General features: G+C 40.4%; 1 pseudogene; it reads right to left on the reverse strand.

Moving 5' to 3' along the window:
• Window positions 1-4,671, reverse strand: part of LOC101350717 (ubinuclein-1-like) — a 38,363-nt pseudogene extending 33,692 nt beyond the window's left edge.
• Between the last annotated feature and the right edge of the window lie 14,366 nt (window positions 4,672-19,037).

Below are 19,037 nucleotides of genomic sequence, written 5' to 3' on the forward strand. Positions count from 1 at the left end.
GCTCTGTCTGGGACCCTCTATTTTTTATTTTTAATTGTACTTTAGATGAAGGTTTACAGAACAAATAGTTTCTCATTAAACCATTAGTACACATATTGTTTTATACTTTCGTTAACAACCCCACGACACGTCAACACTGTTCCTTTTCAACCTTGGATTCCCTATTACCAGCTTTCCTGTCCCCTCTTGCCTTCTAGTCCTTGTCCCTGGACTGTTGTGCCCCATTAGTCTTGTTTTGTTTTATGGGGCTGTCTAATTTTTGGATGAAGGGCGAACCTCGGGAGTGACTTCATTACTGAGCTAAAAGGGTATCTGGGGGCCATACTCTTGGGGTTTCTCCAGGACCTTCTATTGTGATCCATGTCAGAGCAGTCGGTGGTGGTTTTCAGACACCATCTAGTTGTGCTGGACTCAGTCTGGTGGAGGCTGTGGTAGTTGTGGTCCATTAGTCCTTTGGACTAATCTTTCCCTTGTGACTTTGGTTTTCTTCATTCTCCCTTGCTCCAGATGGGGTGACACCAGTGGAGTATCTTAAATGGCCACTCACAAGCTTTTAAACCCCAGATGCTACTTACCAAAGTAGGATGTAGAACACTTTCTTTACAAACTATGTTATGCCAATTTGGCTAGATGTTCCCAGAGACCATGGGGCTTTGAGCATCTTTTCATGTGCTTATCGATCATTCGTGTATCTTCTTTGGCGAAATGTCTGTTCAAGTCCTTTGCCCATTTTATAATTGAGTTGTTAGTCTTTTTGTTGTTGAGTTGTAGGAGTTCTTTATATATTCTGGATATTAAACCTTTATTTGATATACGGTTTCCAAATATTTTCTCCCATTCTGTAGGTTGTCTTTTCATTTTCTTGATAATCTTCCTTAAGGCACAGAGTTTGTTAAGCTTCTGGGATGTGTATATTAATGTTCTTCATCAAATTTGGGAAGTTTTTGGCCATTATGTCTTTGAATATTCTTTCTGCCCCTTTCTCTCTCTTTCCTTTACTCTGGGACTTCCATTATGCATACGTTGGTATACGTTGTGGAGTCTCTGTTCATTTTTCTTCATTCTTTTTTCTTTTTGTGTTCCTCAGACTGGATAATTTTAATTTCAAGCTCACTGATTCTTTCTTCTGCTTTTTCAAGTCTGCTGTTGAGCTAGCTTCTCTATTGAATTTTTCATTTTCTATTGTGCTTTTCAACACCAGGATTTTTATTTAGTTCCTTTTTATAATTTGTATCTCTTTATTGATTTCTCTATCTGTTGAGACTTTTTTCTCATACTTTTCTTTAGTTCTTTATACATGGTTTCCTTTAGCTCTTTGAACGTGTTTAAAATAGCTTATTTAACTTCTTTGTCTAGTATATCTAACATCTGGCTTCCTCAGTGACAGTTTCTATTAATTGCTTTTTTTCCTGTGTATGGGCTATAGTTTCTTTTTTCTTTGCATGCCTCATGATGTTTTTGTTGAAAACTGGACATTTAAAATAATATAATGTGTCAATTCCGGAAACCAGATTCTACCCCCTCCCCAGGATTTGTTGTTGCTGCTGGTTATAGTTGCTGATTGTTTGTTTAGTGACCTTTCTGAATTAATTCTGTAAAATCTGTATTCTTTGTCATATGTGACCACTGAAGTTTGTATTTGGTTGGCTTAATGGTGAGCTAATGATTGGACAGATATTTCCTTAAAGACTTAAAACCAATCCAATTCCTAGTCTTTGCTGCAGGGCTCTGTGTGTGTATTTTGGGGCATGCCTTCAACACTCAGCCAGGCAGTTTTACAATTCCACTTTAGCTTTTACTTTGTAAAGCTTCAAGTTCAGCCAGAGGTGAGAGCTTAGAGCCTTCTCATGTCTTTACTGAGCATGCACATAGCTCTGGGCATGTGCACAGCCCTACTACACGTGTGTGTGTCTTCCTAGGTTCCCAGGAATATGTCACAGCTTTTCAAAGCTTCCACGGGCATCTCATTCCTCAACTTTTTCTTTTAAACGTTTTAATTAGTCTATTTTTTGTCCCAACTGTTATTCACTGCCTCATGCAGCCACAAAGTTAAAATACTTGTGTAATTGTTTTCAATAAACACCCTCTGAGGAAAAAGCTTTTTGCACTGGGAAAACTGAGTAAAGTCACATACAGACAGCCTTGCAAAATGGAGACTTCTAGGGAGCCACAGACAGGTCAAGGTGTCTGCCAGGCTGCGCTGGGAATGTGGGCTGTTATTTTTCAAGGTTATTGTATATTGGAGAGTGAAGATGGATCTAGAGCAATTTAAAAAGTCATGAAGTTTGCTATCATTACCAAAATTCAACCATTTTTCTTGCATAAATTCTCCCCAGGTTATTGCAAGCATCTGTTTAGTTTCCATAGTACTGAAAAAGTCAATATTGATAATTTTCACTAGGTTTTTGTTGCTTTTATGGAAGAGAATTTTCAAAGATTGTATCTCTGCCATTTTCTCTAATGTCTCTTTGCACACTTTTAGTAGCATGAAGTTGAATACAAGTGGTGCCCAAAAGTCTATTCCTGAGTTTGTCTTTTCCTTAGATATTTGAAGAACTGTTTTCTGTGAAAATGAAACCACTATTTCCACATTGAACCTGTAACTTCTCTTGGAATATGATTCAGCACCAGCTTGGAATTCTCTCTTAGTGGGACCCCAGCCATGACCTCTTTCCAGGCTGAGGTTTGGCCTCTGTATACACAGACTGCGTCCAAAGTTTTTTGAACTTGATTCCGGGTTTGGTGCAGGGGGATGATTCTCTTCCTATATCTATCTGCTTCTCCTGCACAAACTAATCTCAAATTTTTGTTTCCACTTGTCTTGGGAGACAGAGAAAATCTTTCTGCAGTGAAAGTAAAGAACAAAGCAGAAATGCCGAGAAAAACAAAACTTAGAGATGGAGAAAAAGGAATTAATGAATTCCTCATTTTTCTCAGGCCCTGTTCTCTGACTTTCCTGAAATTTGGTTGTTTAACTTTTCCTTAGATTCCAGGAGATACCTCAGTATCCTTACAATAACCCTCCCATGCATCTATATCTATATATATTTTGTGCTTTAAGTGAAAGTTTACAGGTGAAGTTAATTTCTCATACAAAAATTTATACGCATATTGTTTTGTGACATTAGTTGCAATCCCCACAATGTGACAGCACACTCCCCCTTTCCACTCCGGGTTCCCTGTGTCCATTCAACCAGTTCCTGTCCCTTCCTGCCTTCTCATCCTGCCTCCGGACAGGAGATGCCCATTTGGTCTCGTGTATCAGATTGAACTAAGAAGCACACTCTTCACGAGTATTACGTTTTGTTTTATAGTCTTGTCTAATCTTTGTCTGTAGGCTGGGCTTCGTGAATAGTTTTAGTTCTGGGATAACAGAGCGTCTGGGAGCCACAGTTTTGGGGATTCTTCCAGTCTCTGTCAAACCATTAAGGCTGATCTTTTCACGTGAAATTGAGTTCTGCTCTGTACTTTTCTCCTGCTCTGTCTGGGACTCTCTGTTGTGTTCCCTGTCAGGGTGGTCATGGTTGGTTGCCGAGCACCATCTAGGTCTGGTCTCACGCTGGCGGAGTCTCTGATTTATGTGGATCTTTAGTCTCTTGGGCTAATATTTTCCTTGTGTCTTTGGTGTTCTTCATTCTCCTTTGTTTCAAGTGGGTTGGGACAAATTGATGCTTCTTAAATGGCCGCTTGCAAGCTTTTAAGACCCCAGATGCCACTCACCAAAGTAGGATGCAGAACATTTTGTTAATAAACTTTGTTATGCCAATTGACCTAGATGTCCCGCTGAATCCATGGTCTCCAGACCCCAGCCCCAGCTACTTTGTTCCTCAAAGTGTTTGGATGTGCCCAGGAAACTTCTTAGCTTTTGCTTTGCTCCAGTTGTGCTGACCTCCCCTGTGTTGTCTCCTGCCCTTCCCTTCACCGAAGATGATCCTTGCTTACTATCTAGTTAATGAATTCCCTTCTCCCTCCCTTCTCACCCTCATAACCATCAAAGAATGCTTTCTTCTGTGTTTAAACCTTTTTTTGAGTTCTCGTAATAGTGGTCTCATACAATATTTGTCCTTTCGTGACTGACTAATTTCACTCAGCATAATGCCCTCCAGATTCATCCATGTTGTGAGATGTTTCACGGCTCCGTCATTGTTCTTTATCATTGCATAGTATTCCATTACGTGTATGTACCATAATTTGTTTATCCATTCGTTTGTTGATGGGTACCTAGGTTGTTTCCATCTTTTTGCTATCCTATATATTTTTGCTGAAGCTAGCTGAAGTGGGCTTCTGATACTTGTAATCAAAACAGGTATGGTGAATATATATCTTTTGGGCCTCCCTTGGTACAAAGCCCTTATGATTCCTGTGCCAAGCACCACTGCACCTCACACACAGTTCCCAGTCCCAGAGCTCCTACTTTAAAGTGGCAATCTTGGCTCCCACTGTCCAGTGAAAGAGTTTGGACACCTCTTACTACAAACAAACTTTGGCAGGAAGACTTATCAGTCGGGGCTTGGTAAGGAAAACATACCCACTATATATATTACAGAAAACAAATGAGTTTAAAGTAGGAATTAAGACTTACATGAACAGGACGGAGGTTGGGAAGTGAAGATCTGAAGGCTGCAGCTGCAAGATCAGAGAAATAGTCACAGATGGGTTCAGCATGTACATTGGACTGGAACAGCTGGTTCTCAAAAGTTCTCCAGGAAATTACCACAATTCTCAAGTGTCCAAATGATCCAACTAACTGTCTCACTCTCTAGCATCGAAGTGGGAGCTTGAAGAGAAGTTTGAGAAGCTATGGCATTTGGCCACAATGACTGCAAAGTGGGAAATTATGGACAATTCTGTGAAGTTGGAGTTTTCAGAAGAGAACTTAGAAGTGAGAGTTAACAATGTAAAGCTGACGATTAACAATCTGGTCCACAGACCTTTGAAGACAAGACACTAGTTATGTATCGAGAGTCAGATGACTTCTCTCAAGACAAAAATAGCTGAACCAAATGACCTCCCTTCCAGTTTTAAGATATGCTGAATCTTTAACATGATCCATGTAATGTCCCCTGCAGACTCATCAATAGCAAAGAAAAAAATGAAACATTGCAGAGCTGGGCCACTCTTACTAAAGTGACCAGAGACATTTTGGCCTGTCATTGGAAAGGTGATGTTCAGTGTTTTAGCAGTTTGTTTTCCTCATAACTTTGGCTTTCCTGAACCAATCAGCCCTCCCGCTAACCCTCAAGCATTTTCCATTGGTTCTGCCCCTTGAGTTTTTGTGCTATAACTTGTCATTGAGGATGCACTTTCTTGCCCCAATCGATTTTGCTGGATGCACTTTCTTGCCCCATCTGATTTTGCTAACATTAGTCCGTGAGTGGTACCGTTATTCCCAGCAGGAGAAGAAATGCTGGGCTGGAGAGAAAAGAAGCATTTTTGCCTCCTGTCTCTTTAACCAATTGTTATATGTAAGGGGATCTTTTCCTCAGGGAAATGGACCCATGCCTCCCTCCTACTTAAAAAAAAAATGCCACCTTTTTTTAAACCTCTTTTCCAGCCAGCCTCTTTTGCTCTCCTCTCTTCACTAACTGCATAAAATCTTTCTTGTGCACTAAGAGCTTGTGAAAGACTTACTTGCCTTAGCCACATGGTTTTCAAAATGTGTTAATTATGTATTACTCACTCACTCAGAGTTTTTGTTGCTAATGTCATTTAACTGGATGGGGAGAAGTTACTTGTAATAGTTACATAATCCTCAGACTTGCTGACAGGGATTTTCACTACCGTGATGTGCTTAATCTCATTTTTGGTTCATTGTCCTGATTAAATAAAATTCTTTTGACGTTTTCTCCCTTTAGTCACATGGTAAAGGAAACCAGGATTTTCTTTAATCTGTATGTTCAACTTTACTTCCATAGAAAAATATCATTGAGAGAGTGAAGAAAAATATCATTGAGAGAGTGAAGAAAAATTGATGGTCTAAACTGAGTTCTCAAAATTTCTATACTAAAAATTAATATTTTTTTTATTGCTGTTCTTTTTGTCAAGGCAAACATAGATCTTCATTTCTCACCTCAAATTTTAGTTTAAAAAAGGGATGCACAGTTCAAAACTCATAAATATGGTAGAATTTATTGATCAGAAATATTGCAGTTCCTTCATAATCACAAATGGTATGTTTATCAAATTGAGTGCAAGAACATTTGACAGCTCTTTCCTTCTTATACACCATAATTAATCTTGGAACCAACTTTATTTGTCAATTTTGAAAGATTAGTCAGTGAAACATTCAGTTAACACATGGCATGGTTCTATGATAAATAGATATGACTCATGGTCTAGAGAAGTTACTTGCAGAAACCAGCTTTGGCTTTGATTAAATGGCAATGCCTATTTATACAGCATCCTCAAAGTACTTTAGGAGATCTTGTATTTGACACTGAATGCATATGCTGCCACTTTTGTCTTTTTAACAGCATGAATCAATTGTTTTTGGTCAAAAATATTTTTTGGGTCCCACCTCTATAGACATAGCAATAATGAATTGTGGCAGTTTCGAAATATGTCCACAAGTTCTTTGACCCTCTTTTCAAGTTAGTTATATGGCTTCTCCACTGGAATCTGAGCTGACCTTAGCGACTCATTTGTAACAAATAGAATCCAGCAGAATTGGTCACATAACTTTTGAGGCTAGGCCATAGGAGGTCATGCAGCTTCTGCCTGGTTTGCTTGGGACACTTGCTCTGGGGGAAACCAGGAACTATGTAAGCAGCCCAACTAGTTGAGACCCTCATGTTGGTGAGGCCATGTGTAGGTGCTCTGTTCAACAGACCAGCTGAACTTCCAACTGACAGTCAAACTGCCAGCCATGTGAATAAGCCATTTTGGACATCCAGCTGAGTTGAGCCTTCATATGATTCTAGTCATTGAGAGATCCCAAGCAAGAACTACCCAGCTCAGCCCTTTCATCATTCTGTAGTCAAATAATTTGGGGGGGAATTCCACATCTTCATATGACTGGAAGAGATCCATATTTATGCCTATTCTCAAGAAAGGTGATCCAACTGAATGTGGAAATTATTGAACAGTATCATTAATATCACATGCAAGTAAAATTCTGCTGAAGATCATTCAAAAGCAGCTGCAGCAGTATATCAACAGGGAAATGCCAGAAATTCAAGCCAGATTCAGAAGAGGACGTGGAACCAGGGATATCATTGCTGATGTCAGATCGATCCTGGCTGAAAGCAGGGACTATCAGAAAGATGTTTACTTGTGTTCTATTGACTATGCAAAGGCATTCGACTATGTGGATCATAACAAATTATGGATAACATTGGGAAGAATGGGAATTCCAGAACACTTAATTGTGCCCATGAGGAACCTGTACACAGATCAAGAGGCAGTCAGTCCTTCGAACAGAACAAGGGGATACTGCGTGGTTTAAAGTCAGGAAAGGTGTGCGTCAGGGTTGTCTCCTCTCACCATACCTATTCAATCTGTATGCTGAGCGAATAATCAGAGAAGCTGGACTCTATGAAGAAGGAGGCATCAAGATTGGAGGAAGATGCATTAACAACCTGCGTTATGCAGATGACACAACCTTTCTTGCTGAAAGTGAACAGCCTTCAGTATGGATTACACCTCAATATAAAGAAAACAAAAATCCTCACAACTGGACCAATAAGCAACATCATGATAAACAGAGAAAAGATTAAAGTTGTTAAGGATTTCATTTTACTTGGATCCACAATCAACACCTATGGAAGCAGCAGTCAAGAAATCAAAAGATGCATTGCATTGGGCCAATCTGCTGCAAAGACCTCTTTAAAGTGTTGAAAAGCAAAGATGTCACCTTGAAGATTAAGGTGTGCCTGACTCCAGCCTTGGTGTTTTCAATTGCCTCATATGCATGTGAAAGCTGGACAATGAATAAGGAAGACCAAAGAAAAATTGATGCCTTTGAATTATGGTGTTGACGAAGGATATTGAATATACCATGGAGTGCCAGAAGAATGAACAAATCTGTCTTGGAAGAAGTAAAACTAGAATGCTCCTTAGAAGCAAGGATGGCAAGACTATGTCTCACATACTTTGGACATGTTATCAGGAGGGACCAGTCCCTGGAGAAGGATATCATGCTTGGTAAAGTAGAGGGTCAGCAAGAAAGAGGAAGACCCTCAACAGGATGGATTGACATAGTGGCTGCAACAATGGGCTCAAGCATAATAACATTTGTGAGGATGGTGCAGGACCAGACAGTGTTTCATTCTGTTGTACATAGGGTCGCTATGAGTTGGAACTGACTTGACGGCACCTAACAACAACATAAAACTAAAAATGCACATTATGATACTAAAGGCTCTGATAAGTCCTGCAGTACATAAATCTGTTTAACCCAAACTTGTTTAGCCATGAAACCATGTCCTGAAACATCTATTAGCATCTCATTGATAGAATTAACATTCTGATTAATATATTTGGGGAAATATTGGCTTCTAATTACACTTTGAGATTATAGCTTGTCTCACAATTAAGAATGAGAGCCTGTTGCTGTTGCAGTAGTTTTGTGATCTCATCTTAATAAACATCAAGAGGTATGAGTAATAAGGGAGGGTAGAGAATCTGAAATTTCATATCCGGTGGTGCAGTGGTTAAGCGTTTGAATCCACCAGCTTCTCCTTGGAAACCCTTCGGGGCAGTTTTACTTTGCCGTATAGGGTCACTATGAGTTGGAATCAACTCGATGGAATTTTTTTTTTTTTTTTTTTTGGCTAATGTAGTAGCGTAAGAAGTCACCTAACTTCCTGAGGGGAAATGAGAAGAACCGTTATCCAAAAGCTGATTCCTATGAGGTGGAGTTCAGACATACCTACACTCACCAACCTTTTTACCAATTCTGACACCAGCCGTTTCCCGCTACAGCACTCTCTACTTCTCTACTGGGTTCGATAATTCATTGCAATGACCATACAGAACTCAGACCATACTCACAGTTATGGGGTTTATTAGGGAAGTAACAGGTTATAGTTCAGGATCAGGATCAGCTTGGAAGTAACAGGAACAATTCAGGAGCTAGGATACAGTTCATCAATCAGACAGTTCCAATCAGGACAGCTGTCAGCTTTCGGCCATGTCAGCAGTCAGGCCTCACTTCTTTGCCTGGCCTCTGCGGCCAGCACCACTTGGGCCTAGCCTCTACCCTGCTTGGGCAAATGCTACAGCTCTATTGGCTCAGCCAGCAAGCCTCCTGTCCAAAGGTGCTCAGTTCTCTCGCTTTGTGGGTCGGCAAGTCTATTGCAGCCGATGGCTGTCTCGTGCTGCTGCCTTCTCAAGATGCTGTCGTCTTGGCCACTGCAGTCTTCAGTGTTACAGCTCTCTCTCCTGGGTCTAGGAGGTTCTCAATGCAGGGACCCTCATGGTAGTGAGGTCCCCCTCAACCTCTGTGGGATTGGCTCTTTTATAAGTCTACTCCTCCCACCAAGACCACAAACTGACCATGCCCTTGGTAGGCCACAGTCATCTTATCTGCACAGTAAACTGTCCAATCCCTGCAAGAGTTTTATGCACCTTATTTGCACAGTAAACTGTTCAGTCCCTTTGCAAGATTGTGGCCTAGCAAATCGTCTTTTTAGAACTACAAACCCAGGGCCAGAAAGACCATATATAAAGAGAAACCCATTGCACTGCAATATAAGAAAATAAAAAACTATTGGCTGAACCAGAAATTACATACAAATACAGGGAATACATAAGGAAAAGTTAGGAAGGAAGTTACTTCTAAATAGAAAACAGTTGGGTTTTGAAATGTCCGTTTGGTTCTGCTTCTTTTCTTTGTCAAAGGAGCTGCAGAAACTCCTGGCTGGGTCTTAGGGAAAATCAATTATTTATCTGTCTGTCTGTCTATCTATCTATTCATCCATCTTCATTTATTTCATTTGAATAAGTATAAAGTTCTGTAAAATATTATAAAATTCATAAAGTAGATATCAATATACACTAAAAACTCTCCCTCCCCCTCTGTCTTTCAACTAGTGTTTCCAGTTTCTTATCTATCTTTCCGTGGCTCAAGCAATTAAGTGGTTCACTACTAGCCGAAAGATTGGTGGTTTGAATTCACCCAGAGGTGCTTCAGAAGAAAGGTCTGGTGATCTGCCTCCAGAAGTTCACAGTCATTGAAAATTCCATGGAGTGAAATTTTATTCTGACACACATGGGGTTGCCATGCATCAGAAGTGACTCCACAGCAACTGGTTTCATTGTTTTGATCTATCCTTCCAGAGTTAATTAAGCATATATAAGCAAATACACATATACATTCTTAAAGAAAACATATATAGTAGCATACTATGCACATTGTATTCTACACTTTGCTTTTTTCATGCAAAAATATATATTGAAAGTCATTCCCTATCAGTACATGGAACGCGTCCTCACTCATTTTTCCCATACCCATCTAGTATTCCATTGTATGGACGTACCACAATGTAATTAACCCAGTTGCTTATTAATGGGTCTTTTCCTATTATAAACAATGTTGCAATGAATAACCTTAGACATGCATCACTTTGTAACATGTTCAAGCATATCTGAGGATAAATTTCTAGATATGGAATTGCTGGGTCAAATGATGAAGCAAGTGCTGTTGTGCCTAGCCCAGATCCCCTTTATGGGGCTGGTGTACCCCCCTCCTAACTGCTGCAGATGTTGGCTGCTAAAAGCTCACACCTGCATTCTTTTCTGGAGAAAGGCTGATGGATGACAGTCATTGCATGGTCCAGTAATGTCTTGGAAGTTACATACCCTTTTGGGGGCAGCCTTTGGTCAATGACTAGTAGATGCAGGAGTATAACAGGCCAGCCTCTTTGTCTCTGGGCGGGACTACCTCTGTGGTACAATATTTGCTGAAGAGCTTCTTGTGGGAGCAGGCTGATGCTGGACTTCTGAAACCACATCTTGCCCTAGCTCATTCCCCTGCCATCCTGTTTCTGTCACTCCCCTACATGTTTCTCCTGAGAATCCTCTCTCAATAAGCCAATAAGCACAAGAATCCTTGTCTCATTTTCTGTTTCGAGGGAACTTGGTCTAAGACAAATGGTATATGCACATGTAATTGTTATAGACTTTATTGACGTTGTTTGATTTCCCTCCATAGAGGTTGACCAATTTAAATTCATCCTAGCAATGAGATAAAGTGTCAGGGAAGATCTTATCATCTTAATGGCTTACCAAATATTAGTGAAAGAATTAATATATGCTGTCTCTTGTTTTGATAATGGTATATTTGGAGCACTGTACCCATACTTCTTTTATTTGTTTGTTTCCAGAGGAACAAGGATACATGTCTGCTTAAATAAGCTATGTTTCCATCTCAACCGTCATGTGGCCACTGACCTCATGGCACTTCCACTTGCTGTGCGTGTCAGTGAATGTTGAAAAGTAGATGGTGAGGAGGGCCTTGGGTAAAGGGAAGGGCTAGGAAGTATATTTTAATAATAAGCTATAAGATCTAACAAGATATGAGGACTGGCGTCTCACTTTTTTTGAAATCCTGACCAAGCATGGCAACCAAGATGGGAGGAAAGCCCTTGGGATCCATAGGGAGAGTCTGCTTCTGGGTCCAACCTTGATTAATGCTTTCAGGGGATGTATGGTTTAAGCTGCAGTGTGGTTTGCATAAACTACAGGCAGGCTGCTGTGGGCTTTGGGGTCAGGCAAACTTGAGATCCAATCTCAGTTCTACCACCTTGTAGCTCTGTGATCTTACGTCTCGGTTTCATTTTCAGTTAAATAATGATATCTTGCAAAGTTATTACGATTGGATGTGTTTGATACTTGTGTATCATTGTGTAAAGAGTATTGCATAAAGAGTATTGAAAAGGTAGTAGGAATTGTGGTTATGTGGAGAGCTCTCATTGATTATGATGGAAAGTTTAAACACTAAGACAGTAGAAAGTGTGTTTAGCACAGAAGAAGAGGCCCAGGAGAAGGGCTCCTACTCTTCAAGAGCCAACAGCCCCACTTTTCACCATTTCTTCACCTTGCCCTATTCTGATCCCTATATATTAACAAAGGCCCATATTTACCTCCCACTGCCTCCATCTCCTAGTTCATTCAGGGGCTAGCATGGACTCCAATAAAAGAAAGCTAGAGCATGTGGGTGGCCGGATTTTCTCTTCTGGCAAATGCTTGGGGACCCAATGACCTGTACCCAAGAAGAAGGACTGACTCACTATATAGCAAAGAATTTTAATAGTGAAAAAATTTGCCATTTCCACTGAAGACAACATAAAAGGAAATGGAAAAGATGGAGCAGAAGAGATTAGGACAGACTTAGGCAGGATCTTCTAAGACTCCCAGTGCTGGAAGACTCCATACTGTGAACACATCGTCTCTGGGTTTATTTGAGTGTAGTCAGCTTTATGATTCAGCATTGGATTCGTATTGTCTAGGCCACCCAAAGGAATCCTTGCACATAATACAAAATGCATCCATTAAGAACAAAGCCAAGGATTGTTTTTTAAAAAATCCTTCATTAGGTTTAAAATCATTTTCGGGAGAAGTTTCAAATTATCTTTTTTCATTATATTCCCCACTGCTGTCCTGCTTATAAATGATGTTGTATAATGGGTAGCATTGTAAACAATTTTATTTGCTTACTTGTTTTGGCAGAGGAAAGGGGATTTTTTTGAGAAAAGAAAATTGAAACTTTTGTTTAGGGAGAATTTATGCCCATAGAGTTTTCTCTGTTTTGGAAAAATTAGAAAACCAGACCTATTTTGAGCCTCTCGTGTTAGATAATAGTTTGAGAGTATGTCGTAGAAATATGTCTTATAAAATAATCATTGCACAAATTGTTTATTCTCTTTTCCAGAATAAAGTATCTCTTGGTACATACACATTAGAGAACTTACAGATGCAGATTAGGGGTGGAGGGTGCCCCCACCTTTTTTTCGTTTGCAGTAGGGAAGGCAGGTTGGGTAAGGGTGCATGCAGCATGTGCAACATTCACCAGTATCTGGGTTTCCATATTGCACAACTTCAGGGGACGTCATTTACATTGTAGTCTATGTGAATGGCACCCCCTGGGATACAACAGTGCAAATGGTGAGCCCTGGAGTTGTGCATCACTTAGTAATGCCCAAATGTTTGCTTCTAAATGCCACTTCTGGAGTCTTACCTCATCTAGTGTCCCTAGGAAGCATAATCTACATTCCAGGGCACAACTTGAGGTGAATATTGTTATGGCAACGAAACTAGTTTAATAAACCATACTGCCTCTGAGCACTGCTGGATGAGAAAGAATGATTAAGGCCTGGTCCCTGCACTCCTATCTAAGATAGGAGATTTTGGCCCTTTGGTCTATGGGCTTGAGGACCATACTTTCTCAAACTAAAATCCAGACAAATGGTCGGTGAAGGTATTATTTATGATTCAAGAGTACACTTAAAGGAGTCTTACAAATAGCTTTTACTTATTTATTTGACAAATCATTGTGTTGAAAAGAATGAAATTGTGTAATTGACGTTGTCCCAAGAATATTGAATGTATGGTCACCACCTATAGTGTGAATTGTTGTTGTTGTTGTTAGTACATGTATAACAGACTGAAACATTGCCTGGTCCTCCATCATCTTCATGATCGTTGGTATGCTCAAGTCCATTTTTTCAGCCACTGTGTGTTTTGAGTGCCTCCCAACCTAAGGGGCTCATCTTCTGGCACTATATCAGACAATGTTCTGTTGTGATTCATAGGATTTTCATTGGCTAATTTTTGGAAAGTCTCCAGTTAAGTACATAAACAGAGGCTATACACATGAACTTCGCCAGATGGAATACTCAGGAATCAAATCGACTCCATCTGTAGAAAGAGATGATGGAAAAGCTCAATGTTATCTGTCAGAACAAGGCCAGGGACTGACTGCGGAACAGGCCATCAATTGCTCATATGCAAATTCAAGTTGAAGTTGAAGATTAGAACAAGTCTGTGAGAGCCAAAGTATGACTTTGGTACATCCCTGAATTTAGAGACCATTTCAAGAATAGATTTGACCCATTGAACTCTAATGACCAAAGATCAGACCAAAGATCAGATGGGATGACATCAAGTACATTATATATGAAGAAAGCAAGAGATCATTAAAAAGACAGGAAAAAAAAAAAAAAGACCAAAATGGATGTCAGAAGAAACTCTGAAACTTCCTTTTGAATGTCGAGTAGCTAAAGTGAACAGAAGAAATGATGAAGTAAAAGAGATAAACAGAAGATTTCAAAGGGCGGCTAGAGAAGACAAACTCAAAGATTATAATGACATGCACAAAGACCTAGGGTTAGAAAACCAAAAGGGAGAACAAACTCAGCATTTCTCAAGTTGAAAGAACTGAAGAAAAAATTCAAGCCTCAAGTTACAATATTGTAGGATTCTATGAGGAAAATACTGAATGGCACAGGAAGAATCAAAAGAAGATGGAAGGAATACACAGAGTCACAGTACCAAAAAGAACTGGTTGACATTCAATCATTTCAAGAGGTAGCATATGATCAAGAACCAATGGTACTGAAGGAAGAAGTGCAAGCTGCGCTGAAGACATTGGCAAAAAACAAAGCTCCAGGAATTGACGGAATACCAACTGAGATGTTTCAACAAACGGAAGCAGGTGCTCATTCGTCTATGCCAAGAGATTTGGAAGACAGCTACCCAGCCAACCAACTGGAAGAGATCCATATTAATTCCTATTCCAAAGAAAGATGATCCAACCAAATGCAGAAGTTATAGAACAATATCATTAATATCACATGCAAGTAAAATTTTGCTAAAGATCATTCAAAAGCGGTTGCAGCAGTACATTGACAGGCAACTGCCAGAAATTCAAGTCGGATTCAGAAGAGGACCTGAAACCAGGGATATCCTTGCTGATGTCAGTTGGATCCTGGCTGAAAGCAGAGGATACCAGAAAGATGTTTACCTGTGTTTCATTGACTATGCAAAGGCATTCGACTGTGTGGATCATAACAAATCATGGACAACACTGGGGAGAATGAGAATTCCAGAGCACTTAATTGTGCTCACGAGGAAACTGTACATAGATCAAGAGGCAGTCGTTCGGAAAGAACAAAGGGATACTGCGTGCTTTAAAGTCAGGAAAGGTTTGTGTCAGGGTTGTATCCTTTCACCATACTTATTCAATCTGTATGCTGAACGAATAATCCGAGAAACTGGATTATATGAAGAAGAATGGGGCATCAAGATTGGAGGAAGATTCATTAACAACCTGTGTTATGCAGATGACACCACCTTGCTTGCTGAAAGTGAAGAGGACTTGAAGCACTTACTGATGAAGATCAAAGACCACAGCCTTCAGTATGGATTACACCTCAACATAAAGAAAACAAAAATCCTCACAACTGGACCAATAAGCGACATCATGATAAACGGAGAAAAGATTGAAGTTGTCAAGGATTTCATTTTACTTGGAGCCACAATCAATGCCCATGAAAAACAGCAATCAAGAAATCAAAAGATGCATTGCATTGGACAAATCTGCTGCAAAAGATCTCTTTAAAGTATTGAAAAGCAAAGACGTCACTTTAAGGACTAAGGTGTGCCTGGCTCAAGCCATGGTGTTTTCAATCTCCTCATATGCATTCGAAAGCTGGACAATGAATAAGGAAGACGGAAAAAGGATTGATGCCTTTGAATTATGGTGTTTTTGAAGAATATGGAATATACATTGAACTACCAAAAGAACTAAAAAATCTGTCTTGGAAGAAGTACAACCAGAATCCTCCTTAGAGGCAAGGATGGTAAGACTTCATCTCACATACTTTGGGCATGTTATCAGGATGGACCAGTCCCTGGAGAAAGACATCATGCTTGGTAAAGTAGAGGATCAGTGAAAGAGAGAAAGGCCCTCAATGAGATGGATTGACACAGTGGCTGCAACAATGGGCTCAAGCATAACAACGATTATGATCATGGCGCAGGACTGGGCAGTGTTTCGTTCTGTTGTACATAGGGTCGCTATGAGTGGTAACCGACTTGCTAGCACCAAACAACAACAACAATGTCTGGAAGCAGATATCAGGAGTAGCTACCATTTATTGGGGGCTTATTATTATTTTCATAAAATTTTACTGTGGTAAAATATGTATAACAAAAAGTTTGGAAGACTTATTATCGAAGCTTTGAATTAAGTACTCATGGGGAGTACAATTAATTTTACCCAAAGAAATTGCTCTTTGTCCCTTGTTTCTGGGAGGCAATCTCTAAACCCTTGTTATCCATAATGGCTCCAGACCACACCTGAGGGTTTATGCAGATGAGGTAACTCCTGTTAAGTGGGAGCTGGCCATGCTGGAAAGCCTCACTGCTTGATATCGGCTTGACCTCAGGGAAGGGGGCTGGATGTTGAGTTCAACCACATGGGCAATGATTCAAGCAACCAATCATGTCTACGTAATGAAACCCCAATAAAAACTCTGAACACTGAGGCTCAGGTGAGTGTCTTGGTTGGTGAAAAACATTGATGTGCTGGAGGGTGACACACCCTCTTTGGGACAAGGAAGCTCCACATTGGGGACCCTCCCAGAGTTCACCCTATGTGTCTCTTTTATGCTGATCTTGATTTGTATCCTTTACAATAAAACTGTAATCATAATCATAAGATCTAGTGAATTATCAAACCCAAGGGGATAGTAAACCAAACCTGTTGCCGCTGAGTCCATTCTGAGTCATAGTGATCCTATAGCACAGAGTAGAGCTGCCCTATAGGGTTTCCAAGGAGTGGCTGGTGGATTCAAACTGCTGACCTTCTGGTTAACAGCCGAGCTCTTAACTGTACCACCAGGACTCCAAGGGGATAGTAGGAACCCCCAAATTTTTAGCCAGCAGATGAGAAGTGAGGGGACCCTGGGGAACCCTGTGCAGATGACTGGTATCCTGAGGTGGTAGTAGGAACCCTTGAATTTGTAGCCAGTTTGTCAGAAGCTCAGGTGTCCTGGGGACTCTGAACTTCAGACTGGCGTCTAAAGTCCTGGACAGACTTGGCCACCTGGAAGACTGTGCCCTTTAATTTATAAGATCTTACCTAGCTCCAGTGGTTAGGGTCAGAAGAAGAATTGCATTTGCAGTTGGTGTTAGAGAGAATATTTAGAGTTGTTGTGTGTCAGAGAAGGTACACACAAACACAGACAGACACATTACAAAAATTACTTCATTTTTTCCTTAGGACAGCTCTAGGAGGTAGACACTATTAACTTCACTTTATAGAGGAGATAACTGAGGCTCAGAGATGAGAAGTAGCTTGCCAAGATCATATAGCTAGTAATTGGTAGCACTGACATTCCCACCCAGGCTGGCAGAACTCATTCTCTTAAATTTTACTACACTATACTGCTTCTCCTATTTAATGGGGGAATTATTACTCTTTTATTGGCAAGTTTCACTCTTTTATTTGGGTCCAGAATGCAGCAAAAAGCTGTGGTTCCATTCAGTTTTGAGATTTGCAACTCTCTTGTTGGTGGAGAATAAGATAATCCCTATCTCTTTAATTTAGTTCAGGACAACAAACATTTATTGAGTGCCTACCTGGTACCAGGCACTGGGTTATGGTTATGGACTATAAAGATGAATAAATATCAATATAGCACTGTTCCTACCCTCAAGATATGTGGACTTCAGGGAAAATCAAGCACACAAACGACTGTAATATGACGCCAACTGTAATAAGTGACATATTTGAGAAGTTAATTGTCATGAGAGTTAAGGGAATATAGAAATCGATTCCCAGTGGGGAGACTTCCTACAGGAATTGGCATTTAATTAGGACACTGGAAGATTTGGAGTCTATTATGGTTACTATCTTTGTGTAACAATTTGCCCCCAAACTTAGTGACATTAAACAATCATTTTTATTTTGCTCTCAATTTTGTGTTCAGGAATTCAGGAAGGTCTTGGCCAGGCGTTTCTCATTTGATGTCTCTTATGCAGTTGCAATCAGATACCGACTGGGGCTGGAGTCCTCTGGAGACACCAGCTACTGGACATCGAAGATGGCGCACTCAGACAAAGCTGATAGTTGATGCTGGCTGTCAGATGATAGCTCAGCTGGGCTGTCCACTGGAGTGCCTACATATGACCTCTCTCTAGTATGGTGGTCTCAGGCAGAAGCTGTGTGGTCTTTTCTGACCTAGCCTTGGAAGTCATGCAGTGTTACTTCTGCTGTATTCTATTGGTAATGGGGGAATCACTAAGGCCAGCCCAGATTCAAGGGAAGAGGCCATAGATCCCCATCTCTCAATGGGAGGAGGGTCAAGGTCACATTGTAGAAGAACAGGTGAGATAGGAGATATTGTTGTAGCCATATTTGGAAAAACAGTCTGCCACAAGGGTGTTGACAGGTGGAGGTGTGGGCAAAAGACCTTTTAGTCGGATAAAACAATAGGAGCAGGAAAGGAGAATGTTCCAAGTGTGTTTAAGGAATGGCAAGGTGTCTGGAATGCCTGGGGTGAGAAGTATGATGAACTGGGGGAAATAAGTTTGGATAAAAATTTTGAGTCTCGTCCACAGAGGACTTTGAAAGCCAGAATGCTGGGTCTCAATTTTATTGAGAGACAAACTAGTGATGAAATTAAGAGTTATCTCTTTGTTATTTATTTTTTCTATTTTGTTATGCTTTAGGTGAAAGTTTACAGCTTAAATCAGTTTCTCATTCAAAAATTTATACACAAATTGTTTCATGACATTGGTTACAATCCCCCCATTGTGTCAACACTCTCCTCCTTTCCCTTTCCACCCCAGGTTCCCCGTGTCCATTCGTCTAGTTTTCCTGTCCCTTCCGGTCTTCTTGTCTTTGCATTTGAGCAGGTGTTTGTTGTCCATTTGGTCTCATATATTTAATTGAACTGAAAAGCACATTTTTCATGTGTGTTATTGTTTGTTTTATAGACCTGCCTAATCTTTGGCTGAAAGGTGGACTTCGGGAGTGGCTTCAGTTCTGAGTTAGCAGGGTGTCTGGGGGCGATAGTCTCGGGGGTTCCTCC

The sequence above is a fragment of the Trichechus manatus genome, unplaced genomic scaffold (genome assembly GCF_000243295.1).
Source record: "Trichechus manatus latirostris isolate Lorelei unplaced genomic scaffold, TriManLat1.0 scaffold00046, whole genome shotgun sequence".
Taxonomy (NCBI): domain Eukaryota; kingdom Metazoa; phylum Chordata; class Mammalia; order Sirenia; family Trichechidae; genus Trichechus; species Trichechus manatus.